General features: G+C 36.2%; 1 long non-coding RNA gene across 2 annotated transcripts in view; it reads left to right on the top strand.

Moving 5' to 3' along the window:
- The window catches only part of LOC145540946 (uncharacterized), a 99,270-nt gene that overhangs the window by 63,258 nt on the left and 10,677 nt on the right, over positions 1–25,335 (top strand). The window contains exons 6-8 of one of the 2 annotated variants that reach the window (XR_014078655.1): positions 19,653–19,691; positions 20,508–20,694; positions 24,066–24,206. This is a non-coding gene — a long non-coding RNA (uncharacterized LOC145540946). The remainder of the gene's footprint in view (positions 1–19,652; positions 19,692–20,507; positions 20,695–24,065; positions 24,207–25,335) is intronic. The other variant, XR_014078656.1, reaches the window with a different exon arrangement.

Raw genomic sequence — 25,335 nt, 5'->3', positions numbered from 1 at the left:
GGGGCCATAATTGAGTTCATTGATCAAATTCACAAATTTCCCCACTTGAATCAGGATTATAACTGACTTTTATGTAACATAAAGAAATACCCCTGGGATATTAGTGCATTTATACATTTAGGCAAATATGAAGTTTTAGTAAACAATAGCTTAGACATCTTTTTTAAAGAAACATGAGCAAGTGTGTTTCTTAAAGTGTTATGTGTAATTTTAAATCTACTTTAGGATGTGGTATTTATTACAGACAGATTTATTTTGATATGTGAAAGCCAATTCTGACTTCAGAATCTCTACAGAACAAACAAGTGAATGAACATGCAGAGACATACTAGATCAGAAGAGCAGGGCTGCTCATGTTTCAAAAGCAAGTTTTAATTTTGTAAAAATTGCATTTATTTTCAAATTATTATTTTTCAATGATTTTAGATAGAAATCAGTTCAATCCCTTTGTGAAATTATGACTTGTATATGAGGATGCCACCATGTGACTGCTTTGCCTTGAGAGTTCCGGGTTCAGATCTTGGGGACTTCACCCCAGAGAGTGCTCCATATTTTGTCCTTTGCACTTCACTTAAATCCCACTGCCCCATTTATATCTTCCAATATCATACCGAGCCCACAATAACTTGTAAATCTATAGAATAGGTTATAAAGGATGTTAGACTATGTTTTGTAAAACGTTTATATTTTAAGCCTATCTCCTTGAATCAGAATTAAGTTATGGCCCTGGCACTTGTATTTCTGTATCTAAAGATTTTGTACTTTAAAAACTGGGAAGGTTTTGTTACACATGTGTATAGGTGAACATGAAATATTTTTAATTTGTTTACTAAAGAATGTTTAGCATCATTTTCTCCCCCCACCTTAATTTCATTGTGAAAAATGTCAAACATACTGATAAGTGGGAATAATTTTATGCATATTTCAGTATATTTTATGCATATTTCAGTATATTTTATGTATTCAGCACATAGACTGTTACTATACTTGCTTTGTCACATGTCTAATCATCCATTTCCCATTCATATTTCAATCCATTTTAATATATACATATATATATATGTATTTAAATTGGGGCATAGTTGCTTTACAATATTGTGTTAGTTTCTGCTGTACAATGAAGTGAATCAGCTATATGTATACATATATCCCCAACCTCTTGAACCTCCTTCCCACCCTTACCCCTCTCCTACCCATCTAGGTCACTACAGAGCACCGAGCTAATTTCCATGTGCTATACGGCAGCTTCCCACTAGCTATCTATTTTATACATGGTAATGTATATAAGTCATTCCCAGTCTCACAATTCATCCCATCAGGCCTTTCCTTCTCATGTCCGTATGTCTGTTCTCTACATCTGCATATCTCTTCCTGCCCTGAAAACAGGTGCATCAGTACTATTTTTCTAGATTCTACTTACAAGTGTTAATATATGATATTTCTTTTGCTCTTCCTGATTTATATCGTTATATTTTTATATTTCAAAGTAAATTGTAGATATTGCTACATGCATGTGTATGTGCTCAGTCGCGTCTGACTCTGAGACCCCATGGATTATGGCCTGCCAGGCTCCCTGTCCGTGGAATTCTCTAGGCAAGGATAAGGGAGTGAGTTGCCATTTTCTACTCCAAGGGATCTTCACGACCCAGGGATCAAACCCAGGTCTCTTTTGTCTCCTGAATTAGCAGGCAGATTCTTTACCACTGCCCCACCTGGGAAGCCCAGGTATTACTATATTTCCTCTTAAATACTTTGGACTCATATCATTAGCTACATTTCAATAATAGTTTACACTTCTTTTATGTAAATTTATGTACAATGAAATACTGAATCAGTTCAGTTCAGTGCAGTCCCTCAGTCGTGTACGACTCTTTGACACCCCATAGACTGCAGCATGCCAGGCCTCCCTGTTCATCACAAACTGCTGGAGTGTGCTCAAACTCATGTCTATCAAGTCGGTGAAGCCATCAAACCATCACAACCTCTGTCATTCCCTTCTCATTCCACCGTCAATCTTTCTCAGCATCAAGGTCTTTTCCAAGGAGTCAGTTTTTCACATCAGGTCACCAAAGTATTGGAGTTTCAGCTTCAACATGAACCTTTTGCTGTTGTTCAGTTGATCAGTTGTGTCCAACTCTTTGTGACCCCATCGACTGCAGCATGCCAGGCTGACTTGTCCTATACCATTTCCCAGAGCTTGCTCAAAGTCATGTCCATTGAGTTGGTGATGCCACCCAACAATCTCATCCTCTGTCAGCCCCTTCTCCTCCTGAATTCAATCTTTCCCAGCATCATGATCTTATCTAATGAGTCGGATCTTCACATCAGGAGACCAAAGTATTGAAGTTTCAACTTCAGCATCAGTCCTTCCAATGAATATTCAGGACTGATTTCCCTCAGGATGGAGAGGTTGGCTCTCCTTGCCATCCAAAGGACTCTCAAGAGTCTTCTCTAACACCACAGTTCAAAAGCATCAGTTCCTTCGCACTCAGCTTTCTTTATAGTCCAACTCTCACATCCATACATGACTACTGGAAAAATCATAGCTTCGACTAGACAGACCTTTGTTGACAAAGTAATGTCTCTGCTTTTTAATATGCTGTTTAGGTAGGTCATAGATTTTCTTCCAAAGAGCAAGTCTTTTAATTTCATGGCTGCAGTCACCATCTGCAGTGATTTTGGAGCCCTGAAAAATAAGGTCTCTCTCACTGTTTCCATTGTTGCCTCATCTATTTGCCATGAAGTGATAGGCCAGTCCCATCATTTCATGGCAAATAGATGGGGAAACAGTGGTAACAGTATCAGACTTTATTTTGGGGGGCTCCAAAATCACTGCAGATGGTGATTGCAGCCATAAAATTAAAAGACGCTTGCTCCTTGGAAGGAAAGTTATGACCAACCTAGACAGCATATTAAAAAGCAGAGACATTACTTTACCAACAAAGGTCCATCTAGTCGAGGCTGTGGTTTTTCCAATAGTCATGTAGAGATGTGAGAGTTGGACTATAAAGAAAGCTGAGCTCTGAAGAATTGATGCTTTTGAACTGTGGTGTTGGAGAAGACTATTGAGAGTCCCTTGAACTGCAAGGAGATCCAGTCAGTCCATCCTAAAGGAGATCAGTCCTGGGTGTTCATTGGAAGGACTGATGTTGAAGCTGAAACTCCAACACTTTGGTCACCTGATGCGAAGAGCTGACTCATTTGAGAAGACCTTGATGCTGGGAAAGATTGAGGACAGGAGGAGAAAGGGACGACAGAGAATGAGATGGTTGGATGGCATCACTAACTCAATGGAGATGGGTTTGGGTAGACTCCGGCAGCTGGTGATGGACAGGGAGGCCTGGCGTGTTGCAGTTCATGGGATCACAAAGAGTCAGACATGACTGAGCAAATGAACTGAACTTATAGGCCCAGATGCCATGATCTTAGTTTTCTGAATGTTGAATTTTAAGCCAACTTTTTCACTCTCCTCTTTCACTTTCATCAAGAGGCTCTTTAATTCTTCTTCACTTTCTGCCATAAGGGTGTATCATCTGCATATTTGAGGTTATTGATATTTCTCCTGTCAGTCTTGATTCCAGCTTGTGCTTCATCCAGCCTGGCATTTCATGTGATGTATCTGGGTCTTGGAGTGAACACAGATAAGTAAAACAATGAGTTCTGTCAAGTGCATACAACTGTGTAAACCAAATTTCTTTCAGAAATTATAGAATATTGTTATCATCAACTTATTCACTATTTTTTTTAGCTCCCTGACAATTACATAGTTGAAGAAAAAGTAAGTCTGAAGACTACAGCTTGTATTTTCCCACATAAGTGTTTTTTCAAGATTTAAGAAGGCTAGATTTTGGCATAATTTGAAGATCACATGTTTCAGACACAAAAATTCTAAGAGAATTGCTTCACACATTCTCATATTCATTACAACTGTTCTCTTGATAATATTATTTTCCTAAGAGTTTTTGTTGAACTTAAGCAAATTTTTACACATACTTCTTTAATCATTATCATTATTATTATTCCTTCACTAAATTTCTCATTTGTAACACATCCCAGAATAATTTTATTTTATCGTGGCAATCTTCCTCTCTGAAGCTCTTTTCTTCTCCATCCCCTTACTCCTGTGTGCATGTATACATTTAAAGCAAATCTAATGAAGTAATTACTAAATTTTTCATGCTGCTTAAAACTCACATTATATACGTAATAAGTGTTTTACACAAAAGAAATAAATAATAAGGGAATGACTTCAGTCACATGTCCGTACAAATTAGTTGATAAATACTTGTTGAAACAAATTACAAATTTACTGTACAGAGTTTTGTTTTTAGATCATTTAAAGAATTAGGAGTATGTCAAGGCTGTATATTGTCACCCTGCTTATTTAACTTATATGCAGAATCAGTGCAGTCCAGTCGCTCAGTCGTGTCAGACTCTTTGCGACCCCATGAATCGCAGGATGCCAGGCCTCCCTGTCTATCACCAACTCCCGGAGTTTACTCAAACTCATGTCCATCGAGTTGGTGATGCCATCCAACCATCTCATCCTCTGTCGTCCCCTTCTCCTCCTGCCCCTAATCCTTCCCAGCATCAGAGCCTTTTCCAATGAGTCAACTCTTCGCATGAGGTGGCCAAAGTATTGGAGTTTCAGCTACAACATCAGTCCTTCCAATGAACACCCAGGACTGATCTCCTTTAGGATGGACTGATTGGATCTCTTTGTAGTTCAAGGGACTCTCAATAGTCTTCTCCATACCACAGTTCAAAAGCATCAATTCTTTGGCACTCAGCTTTCTTTATAGTCCAACTCTCACATCCATACAGGACTATTGGAAAAACCATAGCCTTGACTAGATGGACCTTTGTTGGCAAAGTAATGTCTCTGCTTTTTAATATGCTGTCTAGGTTGGTCATAACTTTCTTTCCAAGGAGTAAGCGTCTTCTAATTTCAAGGCTGCAATCAAGGGAAATACTGGGTTGGATGAAGCACAAGCTGGAATCAAGATTACAGGGAGAAATATCAATAACCTCTGATATCCAGATGACACCACCCTTATAGTAGAAAGTGAAGAGGAAGTAAAAAGTCTCTTTAAGAAAGTGAAAGAGGACAGTGAAAAACTGGCTTAAAGCTCAACATTCAGAAAATAAAGATCATGGTATTCAGTCCCATCACTTCATGCCAAATAAATGCGGAAACAATGGAAACAGTGACAGACTTTATTTTTTTGGGCTCCAAAATCACTGCAGATGCTGACTGCAGCCATGAAATTAAAAAACAAGCAAACAAACAAACAAAAAACCACTTGTTTCTTAGAAGAAAAGCAATGGCAAACCTAGAGAGTGTACTGAAAAGCAGAGACATTACTTTGCCAACAAAGATCTGTCTAGTTAAGGTTATGGTTTTTCCAGTAGTCATGTATGGAATATGAGAGTTGGACCATGAAGAAGGGTGAGTGTCAAAGGATTGATGCTCTTGAACTGTGGTGTTGGAGAAGATTCTTGAGAGACCTTGGACTGCAAAGAGATCAAATAGTCCATCCTGTGGGAAATTAGTCCTGAATATTCATTGGAAGGACTGATGCTGAAACTGAAACTCCAATACTTTGGCCACCTGATGTGAAGAACTGACTCATTGAAAAAGATCCTGATGCTGGGAAACACTGAAGTTCGGAGGAGAAAAGGATGACAGAGAATAAGATGGTTGGATGGCATCACCATTTCAATGGACATGAGTTTGAGCAAGCTCTGGGAGATGGTGTAGGACAGGGAAGCCCGGCGTGCTGCAGTCCATGGGGTCGCAATGAGTTGGATACCACTGAGTGACTGAACAATAACAGCAATCAACTTGTACTGGCCATACATAGCAAAGACATCTCAAAAATAAACTTATTGAAATGAAAAAATGAAACACTTTTACATTTTAATCACTTTGTTAATTGAAACCTTGCCCTGTCCAATTAATATTTTTCTCATCAGAAGTCAGACCTGCCTTCAATTTTGAAGAATGTTTCTTCATTGTTTCTTATCTATACTCTCATTGCTAGATTTGTTGTTTATTGTGAGTACCCCACTTTCTTTTCTACCATGAAAAGACCTTACAAGTTTGGCCATCTTCATTCACTTTAGATTTGATAACTGGAAGTATCCATGACAAGAGTTTTCTGCACCAGCCTTATTCAATGACCTCTCTTTCATTCCGCAAACCTATAGGAGGGGAAACACTAAAGAGTAACCATAGGAGGGGTGTAACAGCAGCAACATCCACTGTTGTTTCCTGAAGGCACATTCAATTCATTCAAGTCACAAATTCATTCACACTCATGTTACCTTGGGCAGGGGCTCAAGGTAGGTAGGAAAAATGGAGTAATAGAAACCAGGGGAAAGATGACAGGACTTAACCCATTCTAAGAATATAATATTCTTTCATTTGTTTTATTTTTAAAAATCATATACAGTTTAATAACTAAAGTCATTTACTTAAAAATGTTTATTGGTTTAAGCCCTCAAATTCTTGAAAAATATTCAAGGAGCAAGTGCAATGCTCTTCATTTATTGAATGCTCATTTAATTATGTCAACTGGTAAGGAAAGGAGGTTATCTCTTTCTATGTCTGTCTGTCAGGAGGCTACCATAATGGCTCTTCCTTCTCTTATTACTAACACCTTTTACTTGTTTCCAAAGAGAAAAAAGAAGAACAGAACTAGAATTTTTTTTATAATTAGAAATGAAATGACGGGCAATGAAGCATTTGTTTGTGTTTGTGGATGAAATTTTGCTTAATAAAGTAGGAAAATATACATAGGAGAAAGTATACATTTTCCTAAGTTAATAAGGCTGTTTTTCAACCAAAAATTATTGATCTTTCCTGAAAGTCTTGGTACACACATAGACATTCACACACACACAAAGTATTGAGATATCTAATCCCTCATAACAAAACTTTTCAAAGACGTAAGTACTTTCCAACATGCACCCATAGAAATAAATGATCTTGATTAAAAATCATCAAAATGCACCCATTTATAGTAACTTCTACATTACAAAACACAGTTGCACTGATTTCACATGCTAGCAAAGCAATGGTGAAAATTCTCCAAGCTAGGCTTCAATGGTACATGAACCGAGAACTTCCAGATGTTAAGCTGGATTTAGAAAAGGCAGAGGAACAAGAGGTCAAATTGCCAATATCTGTTGGATCATAGAAAAATCAAGAGAATTCCAGAAAAAAAAATCTAATTCTGCTTTATTAACTGCACCAAAGCCTTTGACTGTGTGGATCATAACAAACTGTGGAAAATTCTTAAAGAGATGGGCATACTAGAGCACTTACCTGCCTCCTGCAAAACCTGTATGCAGGTCAAGAAGTAACAGTTAGAATCAGACATGGAACAATGGACTGGTTCAAAATTGGGAAGGGAGTACATCAAGGATGTATACTGTCACCCTGCTTATTTAACTTATATACAGAGTACCTCATGAAAAATGCCTACCTGGATGAAACACAAGCTGGAATCAAGATTATGGGGAGAAATAGCAACAACTTCAGATATGCAAATTACACCACCCTTATGGCAAAAGGGTGAAGAAGAACTAACGAGCCTCTTGGTGAAGGTGAAAGGTGAAAGAGAGTGAAAAAGCTGGCTTAAAACTCAACATTCAGGAAACAAAGATCATGGCATCCAGTCCCATCACTTCATGATAAATAGATGCAGAAAAAATGGAAACAGTGACAGACTTTATTTTCGTGAGCTCCAAAATCACTGCAGATGATGACTGCAGCCATGAAATTAAAAGATACTTGCTCCTTGGAAGAAAAGCTATGACAAACCTAGACCGCACATTTAAAAGGAGAGACATAACATTGCCAACAAATGCCCATTTACTCCACTCAATGAAAACAAAAGAATTCGTGATCATAGACTTTACTGTAAAAGTTCAGAACGCGAAACATAACCTGATCTTCAAAACTTATGCTGCTGCTGCTGCTTAGTGGCTTAATCATGTCTGACTCTCTGTGACCCCATGGACTATAGCCCACCAGGCCCCTCTGCCCATGGGATAAGAATACTGAAGTGGGCTGCAATTTCCCTCTCCAGGAGATCTTCAAAACTTATAGACAAGAAAAATGTTATTCATTAAAAAAAAAATCATACTGGAATTGTAATTGTCATCAGTGCCACTGAATACTAGAAGGAAAAGGTATGATGCTTTCAAAATTTTATACCCAGACAAACTGTCATTCAAGTAAAATAAAAGGAGTAAGATTTTCAAACATGCAATTCTACAGAAAACTTACCTCATTTTTTCACAGGGATAGATTGAAGATAAATGGTAAAATAAAGGGATAACGCCCAGAAGAAGCACTTATATATTCCAGGGAACAATAACTTCAATTCTGCACATCTGTGAAGGGAAGCGTCACAGTGAAAGTTGAAAGTTATGTGACAAGTTAAAAAGTAAATGTTCTAGATTGAAGAAGGAGGATTATAGTTTTCAGAGAAAATTTTTATTTTTTAAAAAGGTCCTTAAGCATGAAAAATTCTGATTGAAATTTTATATTAAAAAATGGAAATCTGATAAAGTCAGATGTTAGACAAAAATAAAATTACAAATGCCTAGAAAAAAAAATCCAAAGACAACATATAAGAAAATCATGATCTAAATTAAAAGCAAATTAAAATTATGTCCATAATAAATATGAGTCCTCAATAAATATTTGAAAAATTAATAAATGCATGTATTTTGACAATTTAAAAGTACAGCAACTCTGAAAGAAGACAAAACATAACAAAAGGAAAGAAAGAAAGAAGAAATGTAGCAATGTGAATACCCTAATTTGCAAAATGTAGAGTTGCAAAATATTATTGAAAAATGAAAAAAAAAATGTGAGTTTAAATATATCACTTAAATTACAATAGCAACCAATAGAAAAATTAAAAACAGCAAAGTAATTCAAACACTGGAATAAGAAGGGAGAATTGTGAATGTAGGATGAAGGCTCTTATTTCATATCAAGAAATCAATAGATATTGCCTGACAGAGAGCTATAAATATAGTTTCAAATATTATGAAGATACTTTACTAAAGAATTAAAATCAAAATTATTGCACTATGATAAATGAAAAAAACCAGATACAAATTGTCAAATATTGTGTGTTTCCATGTAATGAAATATCCAGGATAGATAAAGCTATAGAGACAAAGCATTGACTGGCTCTTGTCAGCATTGGAGGGAAGGGCTAGTGGGGAGTGACTGTTTAGAAGGTATGAGCTATCCTTTTAGAGTGATGAAAATTTTCTGAAACCTAATAAAGATAGTGGAGGTACAACATTGTAAAAGAGCTAAATGCCACTGAATTGCTTATTTTAAATGGATTAATTTTATGTTATGTAAATTTCATCTCAATAAAGTTGTCAACTTCTTAAAAAAAGCAAACCCAAAACCATAGGACTGAAATAATAAGGAAAGAAGCCAGAGCCTGTTTACTTTCATCATAAACTTGCGTATACTATAGGCTATATTACCTTAAGCATGTATTATTTTGATAAATATACTTTAAAAATATTTTTAAATAACACAAATTCAGCCAATATCAGACAAAATCTCTGTCTCTCTACAGAGAGCAGAGAAAATGGAACAGTAAAACATTGTACAGTTTATTAGATTATAAATGGATGCAAATGTGCTTGAAACATAATCTTTTTTTTTTTTTTTTTTACTTTCAAATGGTATAAATGGATTTCAGCTATTTGTTTCAATTATACACTTATGGAATTAAATGAATGCATATATATTTCAGAATAGGATGATAAGCAATAAGAAATCTTCAAAAGGAGCATCAAATGTACTCCTTTAATTCACCATAATCTACTGTAATCTGCACTCAAAGCTTTGTGTGTTAATTATGAAGGGATATGAATCTTTCCATTTCCTTTATTCTTGCCTTTTAGTAGTGACTTGGTAATATCTGCTAATGGGCTTTGTTGTCTGTTGAACTGAATTATTGTGTTCCCTGCACAGGACTCTGCTAAATCATCTAAGATATTTCAGAAATTAACCTCCTTTATACATTAGAACTGGGGACAAAAGCATGAAAAGATTACCTCTGATGGAAAAGAAAAATCAATGCTTTCAAGCTTTTCAGGAAGACAAAGCAATCTTAAGTTTCCCATTCATAATTATATTTATATTTAAAAGAAAAATTAAAAAGGCAATTTTTATGATTTTAAATAGAAAAAGAATATTCCCTTCTCCCTCAGTCTTTACTACAGTTATTTTCTTTAAAAATAGAATTTTGCCTTCAAAAATGTCATTATTTAAAGCTTTGGAAGTTCTAGTTAAGTTACTTAGAGGTACATAGGGGAATATCATTTTTTTGAGAAATAAATTTTGTCTACATTTATGATGGTGAAATCTTCTAAATATGCACATTTCAAAATTCTTAAGATTTGTAAGTGGAACTTAATGAAATGGAAACCTGGTTGTTAATTACACCCAGCTCAGCCAGAGAGTTCGTGGTGCTGTCTGTCTATTTGGTCATGGGTAGCTAAGCAACACAGCCAACTAGCACCTTGGTGGAGGATATTTTTAGCTTCATTGCACATTTTTCATTTATCTATTGGAGACTGATTTGTTTTCAATTCATTTTGAGATTCCACTACTTACAATGAAAGGTATACTATTATACAAAAGGAAATATACAAATGGGATTTTGTAAATAACATGATAATCTCCATGATTTGATACAAACACAATACAAATATTGTTGGAGAGTTAATCATACTTTTTTTTTTTTCAAAAAGGTGAAAATAATTTTAAGGCTTCAAAAGCAATTTCTTATCAATAAATAAGTTGAGTTATCTGTTCATGAGTGAAGACACCACTGACATATTCAAGTTAAATAATTTAATTTGTTTCTAAACTCAAACTACAATGGCACCCCACTCTGGTACTCTTGCCTGGAAAATCCCATGGACGGAGGAGCCTGGTGGGCTGCGGGCCATGGGGTAGCTAAGGGTCGGACATGACTCAGCCACTTCACTTTCACTTTTCACTTTCATGCATTGGAAAAGGAAATGGCAACCCACTCCAGTGTTCTTGCCTGGAGAGTCCCAGGGACGGGGGAGCCTGGTGGGCTGCCATCTATGGGGTCACACAGAGTCGGACATGACTGACGCAATTTAGCAGAGAAACTCAAACTAATATCCTAGTGAGAAGTCCATGATTGCTTAATAAGTAGAATATGAATCAAACACAAGGATTATGTTCTTTTGGTAAAAAACATTTGGGAGGAGACAAGAAATGCAGCAGTTGTCAAAAACCTTAAATAGAGTAGCAATGGGCAGGACACTTTTGGAGTAGTTAATTGCATTTTCAGTCTCTTGTGTTCCTGTGCTGCACCTGGAAGAGAGCTGATGGTCACAAAGCACATTGACTATGTCATGTCATGCCTGTCCATTTCCACCCAGTAGTCATGATGGAGAGTTTCTCTCCTTAAGGTAACCTGCCATTTACATGTCATTGATAGGAAACTGCATGGCTTAGAGAGAAAAAAACAACCAACTAAATAAACAAACATGAAATCTAGAATCAACAACTCTGGAAAGTCCAAAAACTAGCGAAACAACTATTATCTATGTTCCTGAATCAGATACTTACTTTCTCTCTACTTTGTATTCTCACTTATCTAATAGGACAATACTTTCTACCACTTAGAGTGTTGTGAAAAATGAATGAAGGACATAAAATATCTAACACTCATTAAGTCATTTGAACATGGTCCAATTTTTTTCCTACCCTTTGTGACTAGACACAATGATTAAGGACTGATAATGATTTAGACATGTGTCATATTTTACCTGCCATCATTAATACAAACTAGGAAGCTACCAACTCTTAAGCATCACATTTTTTTTTCTTAAAAGGAATAATCCTTTCAGTGGGTGAATAGATGGCATCCCTATTTTTTTAAAAAGTAGAATTTGACCTGGGTTAGTTGACTGCAAAGAAGGGTTTTATAGATGTACATCTTTCATAATTAAAAACCTAAAATTATAAATTTTGAAATACTTCTAAAGTATATTCTCTGCTTCATTTAAATATGATTATAGCTTGTTTAATAGAGAACAATCCTCTTTTAAAGGATTCCTTTTGTAAGGATTTCCTATGTGGCTGATTTAAAAGTCCAAAATCATGATCCAGTTTCCCAGGTTGTGTTCTTGGTAGTGTTCAATGTGTTTCTTGAATAATATCTTAAAAGAAGGGTGATGCTTTTTTTTTTTTTTAATAATTCTTTTTTAAACAAGTTTTATTTACTCATATACTTGTTTGTTTATTTTAATTTGGAGGCACACCCTGTGGCATGTGGGATCTTACTTTCTCGACTAGGGATCATACCTATACCTCCTGCACTGGAAAACAAAGTCTTAACCACTGAATTGCTGGAAAATCTCAGGAGTTGTCTTTAGAAACTGAACAACTGCATGTTTCCTACATAACTTGATAGTGGAGACTGAGTGACATCTTTGAGAAAGTTTCCCATGTTGTTCCATTGTTCATTTTTAGATATGAACCAAGTTGAATTTCAAGCACTAGCATTTGCTGCTGATGAAAGTGATCATGTCAAGAATTCTAGGATGGAGATGGGGCCTTTTAGAGGTGCTCAGACCTCAGTCTTAGTACTTGAGTGAGGGGACATGAGAGAAGTCTGATTGGACTCAAAACAGTGATGTGAGGAGGCAGTGACTATTTTTAGCTTGATTTACTCGTTTGTGTTCCTTTCCAGTCTATGTTGAATAAGGTAGAACCTGACCCTTGCTGTTGGGGACAGCAAAGGAAGGAAGTCACACAATACACTCCCTTTAAGTTCTGGAGTGGAGATAAGATTAAACAATAGTAATGCTTCTCACTAGTGACATAAAAATAAATGGAAAACATTACCAGGAATGCCACTAATTCAGAGCTTCCCAATCATACTCCCAGTGGAGACACTCATTTCCTGGTACTCTGGAGACTTGTGAATAAAAGGATTAAAATGCAGTGATGTAACTATTACCCCTATAGAACGAGTTGTAGGTAGAGTAAAAGCCCACAGAACATCAATTTACATGTGAAAGTTGCTAATGACAGCAAGCAATTTGAAGCTATGAACTTCTTTAATTTAATGTTTTATATTAGTTAATAATGGAGACGAGCACTAGATGTTGCCACTCAACATATATATTCTCAAAAACTTGTCTATTTGAGTACCAATACATCACTGAACACAACAGGAGAAAGGACGTATGTCTTAGGGGATTGTACTCAAAATACATTGCACATTAGTGAATAAAAGATGTAAGTATTAGTATCAAATATCTGTAAGGGTTGGGAACACTTTGCTATTTTGGCACACTGATTACTTTTATTATTGAGTTAAATGCTCTCCTTCAGATAGTGTCTTTATCCATAGTTCATTTTTCAGTCTATTTAGTTTTATTTATATTTGTTATTTAATTATTTTCCCCTGACATATTATTGGTCATCATATAATTTCAAACTTACTTTTTTTATCTTCTATTACTCTAAATATTTGTTCTCAAAACATAATCTTTTAAGTAGCACTTTATTTTTAAAGTTCAAATATTGATCTAAAAATGAAAGTGCAAATAATCTTCTCATCATTTTTAATGCAGCTGTTGTTTATCTTGAAATGATATGATGCTTTTAAAGTTTTAGATCATTTTCTTTCACTTTGGACTGGCATAAATGTTTAAATAGCTAATCTTATACAAATAAGATAAAAAAGCTGCCTGACAGGAACCTCCTTTATTACATTTCCTCCTTCTTTCTTTTTCTTTTTTTACTTAGCAGAATATACATTATTAAAAATATTATGCAGTTTTCCCTGATACCTTTATATTTAACAAATTATTTTCTTGGTTCTCTCTGTTTGGCAACTTTTAATTACCCAATTTAATGCTCATGATATTATCTGTCAATAATGCTAAACTATATTAGATATAATGTATATTATTTATAAAACTAAATATGTATATGATATATTATTTCTGAAGAACGTGTGTGATTAATTTTGAATATAACTTTGTTTTTGTTTCATAATTAATTGTATTGAACTGTTTTTACCCTAGATTTTGTTTCATGTCTTTAAAAACAGGTAAATAATTCGATATTTAGTGTAGTTAGGCATTTATTAATTGTTGTTCAGTCGCTCAGTCATGTCTGAGTCTTTGCGACCCTATGGACTGCAGCATGCCAGGTTTCCCTGTCCTTCACTATCCCCCTGAGTTTGCTCAAACTCATGTCCATTGAGTCGATGATGTCATCCAGCCATCTCATCCTCTATCACCCCTTTCTCCCTCTGCCCTCCTTCTTTCCCACCAATAGGGAATCTTAAAATGAGTTGGCTCTTCCCATCAGGTGGCCGAAGTATTGGAGCTTCAGATTCAGCTTCAGTTCTTCCAATGAATATTCAGGGATGATTTTCTTTAGGATTGACTGGTTTGATCTCTTTGCTATCCTAGGGACTCTCAAGAGTTTTCTACAGCACCACAGTTTGAAAGCATCAATTCTTCATTGCTCAGCCTTCTTTATGGTCCAACTATCACATCCATACATAACTACTGAAATTGAATGGTTCTATGACGACCTACAAGACCTTCTAAACTAACACCAAAAAACCCCAAAAAGTCCTTTTCATCATAGGGGACTTGAATGCAAAGGTAGGAAGCTAAGAGATATCTGGAGTAACAAGCAAGGTTGGCCTTAGGGTACAAAATGAAGCAGGGCAAAGTCTAACAGAGTTTTGCCAAGAAAACACCCTAGTCATAGCAAGCACCCTCTTCCACAACAAGACACAAATCTACACATGGACATAACCAGATGGTCAATACTGAATTTAGATTGATTATATTCTTAGCAGCTGAAGATGGAAAAGCTCTGTACAATCAGCAAAATCAAGACCTGAAGTTGACTGTGGCTTAGATCATCAGCTCCTTATTGCAAAATTCAGACTTAAATTGAAGAAAGTAAGGAAAACCACTAGGCCATTATTCAGCTATGACCTAAATCAAATCTCTTATAATTATATAATGGAAGTGACAAATATTCATGGGATTAGATCTGAAAGACAGAGTGCCTGAAGAACTATGGACTGAGGTTCATAACATTGTACAGCAGGTGGTGATCAAAACCATTCCCAAGAAAAAGAAATGCAAAATCGCAAAATGATTGTCTGAGGAGGTCTTATAAATAGCTGAGAAAAGAAGAGAAGTAAACGGCAAACGAAAAAAGGAAAGATATATGAATTCAGAGTTCCAAAGAATAGCAAGGAGAGATATGAAAGCCTTCTTAAGTGAACAAAGCAAATAAATAGAGGAAAACAATGGATAGGAAAGACTAGAAATCTGTTCAATAAATTAGAAATACCAAGGGAACATTTCATGCAAAGATGGGCACAATAAAGGACAGAAATGGTATGGACCTAACAGACGCAATTAAGAAGAGGTGACAAGAATTCAAAGAACAACACAAAAAAAGAATTTATTGATAGCCAAAGTAATGCTTAAAATTTTCCAAGCAAGGCATTAATAGTATGTGAACCATGAACTTCTGGACTTTCAAGCTAGATTTAGAAAAGGCAGAGGAACAAGAGATCAAAAGGCCAACATTAGTTGGATCATCAAAAAAGCAAGAGTTCCAGAAAAACATCTACTTCTGCTTTATTGACTACACCAAAGCCTGTGACTGTGTGGATCAAAACAAACTGTGGAAAACTCTTAAAGAAACAGGAATACCTGACCACCTTACTTGCCACCTGAGAAATCTGTATGCAGGTCAAGAGGCAACAGTTAGAACTGGACATGGAACAACAGACTGGTTCCAAATGGCGAAAGCAAGAAGTCAAAGCTGTATATTATCACCCTGCTTATTTAACTCATATGCAGAGTATGTCATGTGAAATGCCAGGCTGGATGAATCACAAACAGGAATCAAGATTGTTGGGAAAATATCAATAACCTCAGATATGCAGATGATACCACCCTATGGCAGAAAGGGAAGAAGAACTTAAGAACCTCTTGACGAAAGTGAAAGAGGAGAGTGAAATAGTTAAAACTCAACATTCAGAAAACTAATATCATGGCATCCAGGCCTATCACTTCATGGGAAATAGGTGGAGAAACAATGGAAACAGTGACAGACTTTACTTTTTGGGCTCCATAGTCACTGGAGATGGTGACTGCAGCCATGAAATTAAAAGAAGCTAGCTACTCGCAAGAAAAGCTATGACTGACCTAGACAGCATATTAAAAAGCAGAGACATTACTTTGCCAACAAATGTCTGTCTAGTCAAACCTATGGTTTTTCCAGTAGTCATGTATGGATGTAAGATTTGGACTATAAAGAAATCTGAGCATTGAAGAATTTCTGCTTTTGAACTGTGGTGTTGGAGAAGACACTTGACAGTCCCTTGCACAGGAAGGAGATCCAACAGTTCATCCTAAAGAAAATTGGTCTTGAGTATTCATTGGAAGGACTGAGGCTGAGGCTGAAATTCTAATACTTTGGCCACCTGATGTGCAGGTCTGACTCATTTGAAAAGACCCTGGCTCTGGGAAAGATTGAAGGCAGGAGGTAAGGGGGACAACAGAGGACAAGATGGCTGGATGGCATCACCGATTGGATGGACATGACTTTTAGTAAGCTCTGGGAATTAGAGATGGACAGGGAGGCCTGGTGTGCTGCAGTCCATGGGGTTGCAAAGAGTCCGACACGACTGAGCAACAGAACTGAACTGACTGATTCTTAAATAATATATTTCAGCTAAGTTCAGTCGCTCAGTCGTGTCTGACTCTTTACGACCCCATGAATCACAGCACGCCAGGCCTCCCCGTCCATCACCAGCTCCTGGAGTCTACCCAAACCCATGTTCATGGAGTCAGTGATGCCATCGAACCTTCTCATCCTCTGTCGTCCCCTCCTCCTCTTGGCCTCAATCTTCCCAGCATCAGGGTCTTTTCAAATGAGACAGCTCTTCACATCAGATGGCCAAAGTACTGGAGTCTCAGCTTCAACATCAGTCCTTCCAATGAACAGCCAGGGCTGGTCTCCTTTAGGATGGTCTTGTTAGATCTCCTTGCAGTCCAAGAGTCTCTCAAGAGTCTTCTTCAACACTACAGTTCAAAAGCATCAGTTCTTCAGCGCTCAGCTTTGTTTATAGTCCGACTCTCACATCCATACATGACTACTGGAAAAACCATAGCCTTGACTAGATGGACACTCCAAAGAGTGAGTGTCTTTTAATTTCATGGCTGCAATCACCATCTGCAGTGATTTTGGAGCCCAGAAAAATAAAGTCTGACACTGCTTCCACTGTTTCCCCATCTATTTCCCATGAAGATGATGGGACCAGATGCCATGATCTTAGTTTTCTGAATGTTGAGCTTTAAGCCAACTTTTTCACTCTCCTCTTTCACTTTCGTCAAGAGGCTCTTTGGTTCTTCTTCACTTTCTGCCATAAGGGTGCTGTCATCTGCATATCTGAGGTTATTGATATTTCTCCCGGCAATCTTGATTCCAGCTTGTGCTTCTTCCAGCCCAGCATTTCTCATAATGTACTCTGCATATAAGTTAAATAAGCAGGGTGACAATATACAGCCTTGACGTACTCCTTTTCCTATTTGGAACCAGTCTGTTGTTCCATGTCCAGTTCTAACTGTGGCTTCCTGACCTGCATACAGGTTTCTTAAGAGGCAGGTCAGGTGATCTGGTATCCCCATCTCTTTAAGAATTTTCCGCAGTTTATTGTGATCCACACAGTCAAAGGCTTTGGCATAGTCAATAAAGCAGAAGTAGATGTTTTTCTGGAACTCTCTTGCCTTTTGTAGATCCACAGATGCTGGCAATTTGATCTCTTGTCCATCTGCCTTTTCTAAAACCAGCTTGAACATCAGGAATTTCATGGTTCTCGTACTGTTGAAGCCTGGTTGGTGAATTTTGAACATCACTTTAGTAGTGTGTGAGATGAGTGCAATTGTACAGTTTTGGGCATTCTTTGGCATTGCCTTTCTTTGGGATTGGAATTAAAACTGACTTTTTCCAGTTCTGTGGCCACTGCTGAGTTTTTCAAATTTGCTGGCATTTGAGTGCAGCACTTTTACAGCATCATCTCTTAAGATTTGAAAGAGCTCAACTGGAATACCATCACCTCCACTATCTTTATTTGAAGTGATGCTTCCTAAGGCCCACTTGACTCTGCATTCCAGGATGTCTGGCTCTAGGTTGGTGATCACATCATCGTGATTTTCTGGGTCATGAAAATCTTTTTTGTTTAGTTCTTCTGTGTATTCTTGCCACCTCTTCTTAGTATCTTCTGCTTCTGTTAGGTCTGTACCATTTCTGTCCTATATTGTGCCCATCTTTACATGAAATATTCCTTTGGTATCTCTAATTTTCTTGAAGAGATCTCTAGACTTTCTCATTTTATTGCTTTTCTCTGTTTCTTTGCACTGATCACTGAGGAAGGCTCTCTTGTCTCTCCCTGCTATTCTTTGGAATTCTGCAGTCAGATGGGTATATCTTTCCTTTTCTCCTTTGCCTTTCACTTCTCTACTTTTCTTAGCTATTTGTAAATCCTTCTCAGACAACTATTTTCCCTTTTTACATTTCTTTTGCTTGGGGATGATCTTGATCCCTGCTTCCTCAACAATGTCTCTAATCTCCATCCATAGTTTTTCAGGCACTCTATCAGATCTAATCCCTTGAGTCTATTTGACACTTCCACTGTATAATCCTAAGGGATTTGATTTAGGTCATACTTCAGTGGTCTACTGGTTTTCCCTACTTTCTTCAATTTAAGTCTGAATTTGGCAATAGGGTTCGTGGTCTGTGCCACAGTCAGCTCCCTGTCTTGTTTTTGCTGACTGTATAGAACTTCTCCATCTTTGGCTGCAAAGAATATAATCAGTCTGATTTCTGTATTGATCTTCTGGTGATGTCCATGTGTAGAGTCTTCTCTTGTGTTGTTGGAAGAGGTTGTTTGCTATGACCAGTGCGTTCTCGTGGTAAAACTCTATTTGAGAATATTTTGTTCATTAGAGCAACATAGTATAGCCAGAAAGAGTATGGAATTTTGTGTCAGAATATAAAGTCCGACTAGATATAATCACACTGGATTTTAGTTTTCTTGTCTATAAATGGGTGTAATTATATAAACTTTTGATAATGCTGGGGCTTCCCTGGTGGCTCAGTTGGTAAAGAGTCTGCCTGTAATGCGGGACTGCCAGCTTCGATCCCCGGGTCAGCAAGGTCCTCTGGAGAAGGAAATGGCGATCCATTCCAGTATTGCCTGCAGAATTCCATGGACAGAGGAGCCTCATGGGCTACAGTAAATGGGTCACAAAGAGTCGGACATGACTGAGTGACTAATACACTTTTTTAATGCTAAAATAGAAATACAGTTTGCATGTAAAATGCCTAACATGCAGTTTATGCCATTGATGTTCAAAAAATAGCAGCTATTATCATTAAATATATGCTGGACTTGACTCTAAATTTTTCATTTTATGGTAATGGAAATGCTTTCAGAAAAAAAAAAAAAGCAGAGATATTTAGACTTTGTTACCAACCCACAGTATTTTTTTTTTTCTTCTAGGACATTTTGCAACTGAATAAAATTATAAAGCTTAAACAGGTATGAGCCTTTATTTCTAAAGTTGATTAATTAAATTTTGTTATTTCAAACTTTGCCATTATCTTCACAAAATCTTGATTTTGGAAAATTATGCATGTGGTTTTAAAAAATTTGACTATTTCCTTCACTAAATGTGGGTGGCCTCAGCTTAAAGATTTATATGAGGAAGCAAGAGACATGATCCAGAATATATTTAAAGGAATTTAAATAAGGATATCCAATTAATTAACATCTGTATTCATTTATGCCTAACTTTTACATTGGATAGATTCTATAGTCTGTATCGTGCCATGGTTCAGAGCACGAAACTCTTTCTAACTGGAAAGATCTATGTAAAATAATCAGTGCAAGAAAGATTGCTCACTTCACCTCCAAGAAAAACTTTGGCTTCTCTACTTTAAAGTTAAACAATAGACATTTCTTTGATTGCCATTTGTGAGCTCTATGAACAACTTGTGTGGAGGAGGACAAATCTATAAATATTAAGAAAAGATCTAAGCTAGGAAAGTACCTTTAGTACTTCAGTATTATTATATGATATGCATGATTTTATGAAAGTAGATAAGGGCAAGCAATTGAAATGAATATCTTCACTACCTTTCTCCCCTATCTGAATGATAGTGCAATGTGGCAACTGAATAAATTCAGTCACACTGAGGGAAACTGGGGCTCAGGGAAGTGTTTTTTAATATATGGAAAAGTTGTAATTTAATGATTCTCTAATACTAATTACCTCTCTTGATATTTTTTCTCAAGTCTCTTTAGACAGACCTAAGTTGAACTAGATTATCTTTACTTCTCTCTCTTCTTATCTAGAAACCTCATTTAAACCTGAACACCAGGTATGAGATAAATGTACCTCATTTTCACACTGATGCTCTATCATGAATATATTATCCCAACAACCTTCTTGGCTTACCTTTTGCTGCTGAATAACACCACATTTTATTAAATGTCTGTGAAATGGTCCCTGAGATGTTACATAGCCTGTTCTCTTTAAACAGTAAGTTTTGCAAAATCTTCTTGGTTTTGTATAGGTGATAACAGGAAATAAGAATAATGAGATAAAACCTCTTCTTTCAGGTTTTTTAATTGAGGAACAAATTATTTCATAGTTTCTCATTAGTTATTCCCATGGATTTTAATGACAAGGTGCCAACTTTCACACTTTAAACAGGTTAATTAATCAGGTAATAATGAAGTTGGGTGATACCTGAGTGTTGGTGTGCTGAATAATCAACAGTTCCTATTAATGTGCTTAAATGTCTGTAAACCTGAGAGGATAAGTTGAAATTCAGATCTTCTGAGTTCTGCATAAATAAACATGTGCTAGGTAATGAGGAAACTAACTTTAATTTAGTATGCTACGTATAATTTTATTTGTGTTTTATATATGTGTGTACATATACATGCTGCATATAAAGTGTTAGTCACTCAATTATGTCAAACTCTTTGGGACCCCCTGGACTGTAGCCCACCAGGCTCCTCTGTCTATGGGATTTCTAAGGCAAGATTACTGGAGTGTGTTGCCATTTCCTTCTCCAGAGGTTCTTCCCAAACCAGGGATTGAACTCACATCTCCTGCTTGGCAGGCAGATTCGTTACCACTGAGCCACCTGGGGAAAAAAAAATATATATAATATACATATATGTAGGTGTATATATATATATGTATATATATATATATACATATATATGTAATATATACTGCTTTTTTCGTATGTTTATGGGTGCACAATCATATGTCAATCTTCACATTTAACAATTTGTACTTTGTTTAGCCAATACATATTTTTTAATTTTAAATCTCAGGGTTCAATTGTGATTTCACTTAGGAAACTAGGTAAGAGTGAAATTTTAAGTGAAATCTCACAAGATGACACTGTATGTGAGTGTGTCAAGTTAAGCATCATTATCAGGAAGACATGACTAAGGTGTAAATAGTCTGGAGGAACCTCAGCGTCCACTGCTCAGCATGATACACTGAAGAGGTCTTAAGTCCTTGTCACCTAGATCTCCTTCTTTTACTACCTCAGGAAAGATCAGCATTTGAAAAAATATATATATCTAGTATGGTGAATGTCACCTTGTTTATAATCACAGAAGAAAATTGTAATGAAACTGTGAAGTAGACAATTATTTCTTTTTTCCCTATTGATATTGTAGACACATTTATCTCTCAGGAAACAAAAGGCTTGGGATGCAAGGTGCACTGCCTTCTCTTACCAAAAAGTGTTTCATCCTTGTGAAATCAATAATAATTAAAAAAATCTGCTTCCTAAGTGTAGTATGAGGGCATCTACATTTCCTTGGTAACAATTAAAATATTGATGGGGGGATAACATATATAATTAACTCTCAACAACTTAGGTTTAAAAATTAGAGGGCATGTCAGGGAATAAAGGGTATATTCAAATCAATATTAAAATAATTCTATTATCAATCTTCAATTGTCAAAGTAAGTTAACTGTAGTTAGGAAGCAGTAAGGAACTTGACATATCTCATACTTCTAGGATGAGGCTATCCAACAGGCAGTTAACAATCAGATTATGATTGCAGCTCCCTCAGCATGGAATCTAAGCAGTCAATCCATGAGACTGGGTCACTAAGGACAGGTGGAAGTTAGCAGTAAGGGGCATGGAGACAGGAGGAAGAGAGTTCCCACTCACATTTCCATCAAATAATTAGGTGGTTTGAGACCTGGGACCACAACTCTGTCCCACGGTGACCTAACAGGTCCCTCCACTGTCTTGCAGAAAGGGGACACTTGGTTTGCTTCCACCACAACTTATACTCAGTCTATAAGGCAGTAAGATCTCTTCCTTTTGAGTAAATCAAAATTCTCTCATTTGACTTACTTATCTGTCTAGCTGCATATGTTTCTGTGTGTATAATATTTATTCTTATGTAAATATGTTTATATGCAGGCTGAAAGACGTGTATATATAAAGTATACACATCTGCATATTTACATGTACTTACTTAGCTTGCTTGAGGTTTTCTATTACTTCTTTATTTTTAGTTTTACTTTTTTTTGTTTGTTTGTGGATTTGTTTCACAGAAAAAGCAGTTTTTATATTTGCTCTGTTTGGGCTTGAGCTAAATGGGATTCAGCACCTCAACTATCCAAATGGCTGCATCCTTCAACCACTCACTGGCTCATCCAGCAATACAACCTTGGGACCATAGTCTAGTTAACCACCTCCTAAAAGTACAACATAAACTGATTAATTAGGTTTTAAGTAATGCAGCAGGTGAAATTCAGTAAATTAGAACAATTAACTGATTGCATTAAGAATATCAGAATAAAATAATACATAATCATGGACTCAGGGATTTCAAAACACTCATTTTAAACAAGAAGGAGAATGATAAATTTTCTTATTATGCTTGAGTTTAAACCAAAGTTTCCAAGACCATATGTGGCCTAACAATTAAACTTTTTCTCTGCTGGGACATAAAAAATGGTGCTTCAGCTACTGAAGTACCTACATATTTTTCTTCTTATTTACACATTGCAATTACAAGCCATGATCTTTATTCATAGTTTATTATGAGTGAATGTCAATAATACTCATTGATGGAAAAATAAAATGAAGGAAACAGAACACAATCTTTCATGATATTCCAATGGCACATATTTTGCAGTTTTCTCCTTCTCCAGAAAGAAGTGTATGGACAAACCAAAACCCCCAAAAGCCCTTAAAGCTTTTGTTTCAAAATGACATGGTTTTGATAAGTTGTTGTTGAAAAGGAAAAAATACAGAAATACATATATCATTAGCACAACTGCATTCCATTATTGTCTTTTGCAAAATAAATTACATAAATGGGGTTTGCATTGTTTACTATACTTCACCCAGAGATTGGAATAATTGAGTTTCAAGAACTGAGATGCTTTAAAACACATTTAATTTAGTAAAATTGGTAAGGAAGCTACTGCAATTAAAAAAAAAAATAAACAAAAAAGGACAAAAGTTTCCCATGTCTTACTGGGTAATTTGGAGTGAATGTAGACCATGGCATTAGAAATACAAAAGGTAACTAAAAATGCCATTAAATGAAATGTTCCAAGTCCAAGCAATTTCCTTCTTAACAGAAAGTAAAATGCAAACAGAGATTGCTAAAACCCTGCTGTGTTTAATTTAAGTGTATGTAAGCCTTTTACTCACAGTCATTTTGTCTGGAGATAATCATGGCCATCCACAGTGGTCAGGGCTGTGAAGCATGGGTTGTCAAAAGTTGCCCAGTCTTTGATTTCACCTTGCTTGTGTCAGCCAGGGTTCACGTCTGGCAAGTTTAGCTCGTTCATCTTCTGACAGGGTGGGATTCTCCTATTTCTGCCTCCATCAATTTGTTTTTGTTGCCTTTAGACTGCTTGAAGCAACACGGAACTGTGTGTGTTAACTGCATGCCCACCATTGTAAGGTGCCAGGATTGACCATATAAAGGCAAAAGACCTCTGTAGCTGTGTGAATATAAATCAATTAGATATATCTTCATCTGTGGATTATGTATGTATATATACACGGTTTATTCAGTATAAAATTCCCAATGACAAAGCTTACAAACATGAAATCAACATTTTTACACTATTTAAACTGTCAGGAATATTTGTTACATACAGAATCCATTTTGAAAAGTAAGCAAAATCTGGATAGTGGAGAAATGACTAAACACCTCTCTTAAACATGTAGAGAATAAAGAGGTTAAGAATTAGGTAGACATATTGGGTCTGTTTAATAAGACTATTTTTCACTGGAGTGAATATTTTTTCGATATTTAAAAATATATTTCACAATCCTCGATAAGACGACTTTGAAGACTAGAGAATGCCATTAACAGAAGACATGCCCAATACTGTTTTGCCATTTCATATCCAACTTCTGCTAGTAATCCCAACAATGAGGAGACATTTTGCCATAATATAATGGCTGGGTCATTCTTTTAATTTTTAAAATTCTTGCATTAGGTATTTATTTAGCAATTAAGTGTGCATGAATCTCTGCTAATAAGTTGTACGGACAAAAAGTGACAATGAATCAAATAACAGAGTTTCTATCTTCAAGCTAGAAGATGAGGAATTATAAATTTTACAGAAGTGTGTGTGTGTGTATCTTCTGCCAACAGAAAAAGGAAAGATTCCTAAACATCTGGATAAGTCATTTTTAACGTGTGAAAAACTCATGAATTATCACAAGAAGCCAACTTGCTTTTTTAGCATAATATAACTAAATGACCCCCAAAACATTTATTAGTATGAGATAGCTAGAACTAACATACAGGGTTTCCATGTAAGTTATTAAACAATGTGATCCATCAGGCACTAAAAACTGGTAGTGTCACCTGAACTTGTGATACAAAACGGTGGGAGTGGCCTCTGTCAAGTAACAGAAAACCATAATAGCAACTGAAATACTTATAGTCTTTGATCACACAGGGACATTAGGTGTCATCAATAAACCTGGGTTGTGGCCACTAATAAGCAGTTTAGGGTGTCTAGGGAAACTGAAAAGTATCTTAATGCCCTCTGTGATGTAAATGGATCTTGAAAATTTTTTATTTAAAATGTACAGTTTTACCTCCTTGATTTTAGGTAGCTTTTTGAAACTGATGCTATTTCAGTGCATGGTAATGAGGTGT

The sequence above is a fragment of the Giraffa tippelskirchi genome, chromosome 3 (genome assembly GCF_054371585.1).
Source record: "Giraffa tippelskirchi isolate mGirTip1 chromosome 3, T2T-mGirTip1v1.2.pri, whole genome shotgun sequence".
NCBI classification, from domain to species: Eukaryota; Metazoa; Chordata; class Mammalia; order Artiodactyla; family Giraffidae; genus Giraffa; species Giraffa tippelskirchi.
Note: the sequence above shows the minus strand (reverse complement) of the source record. Positions and strands in the feature narration are given on the sequence as shown.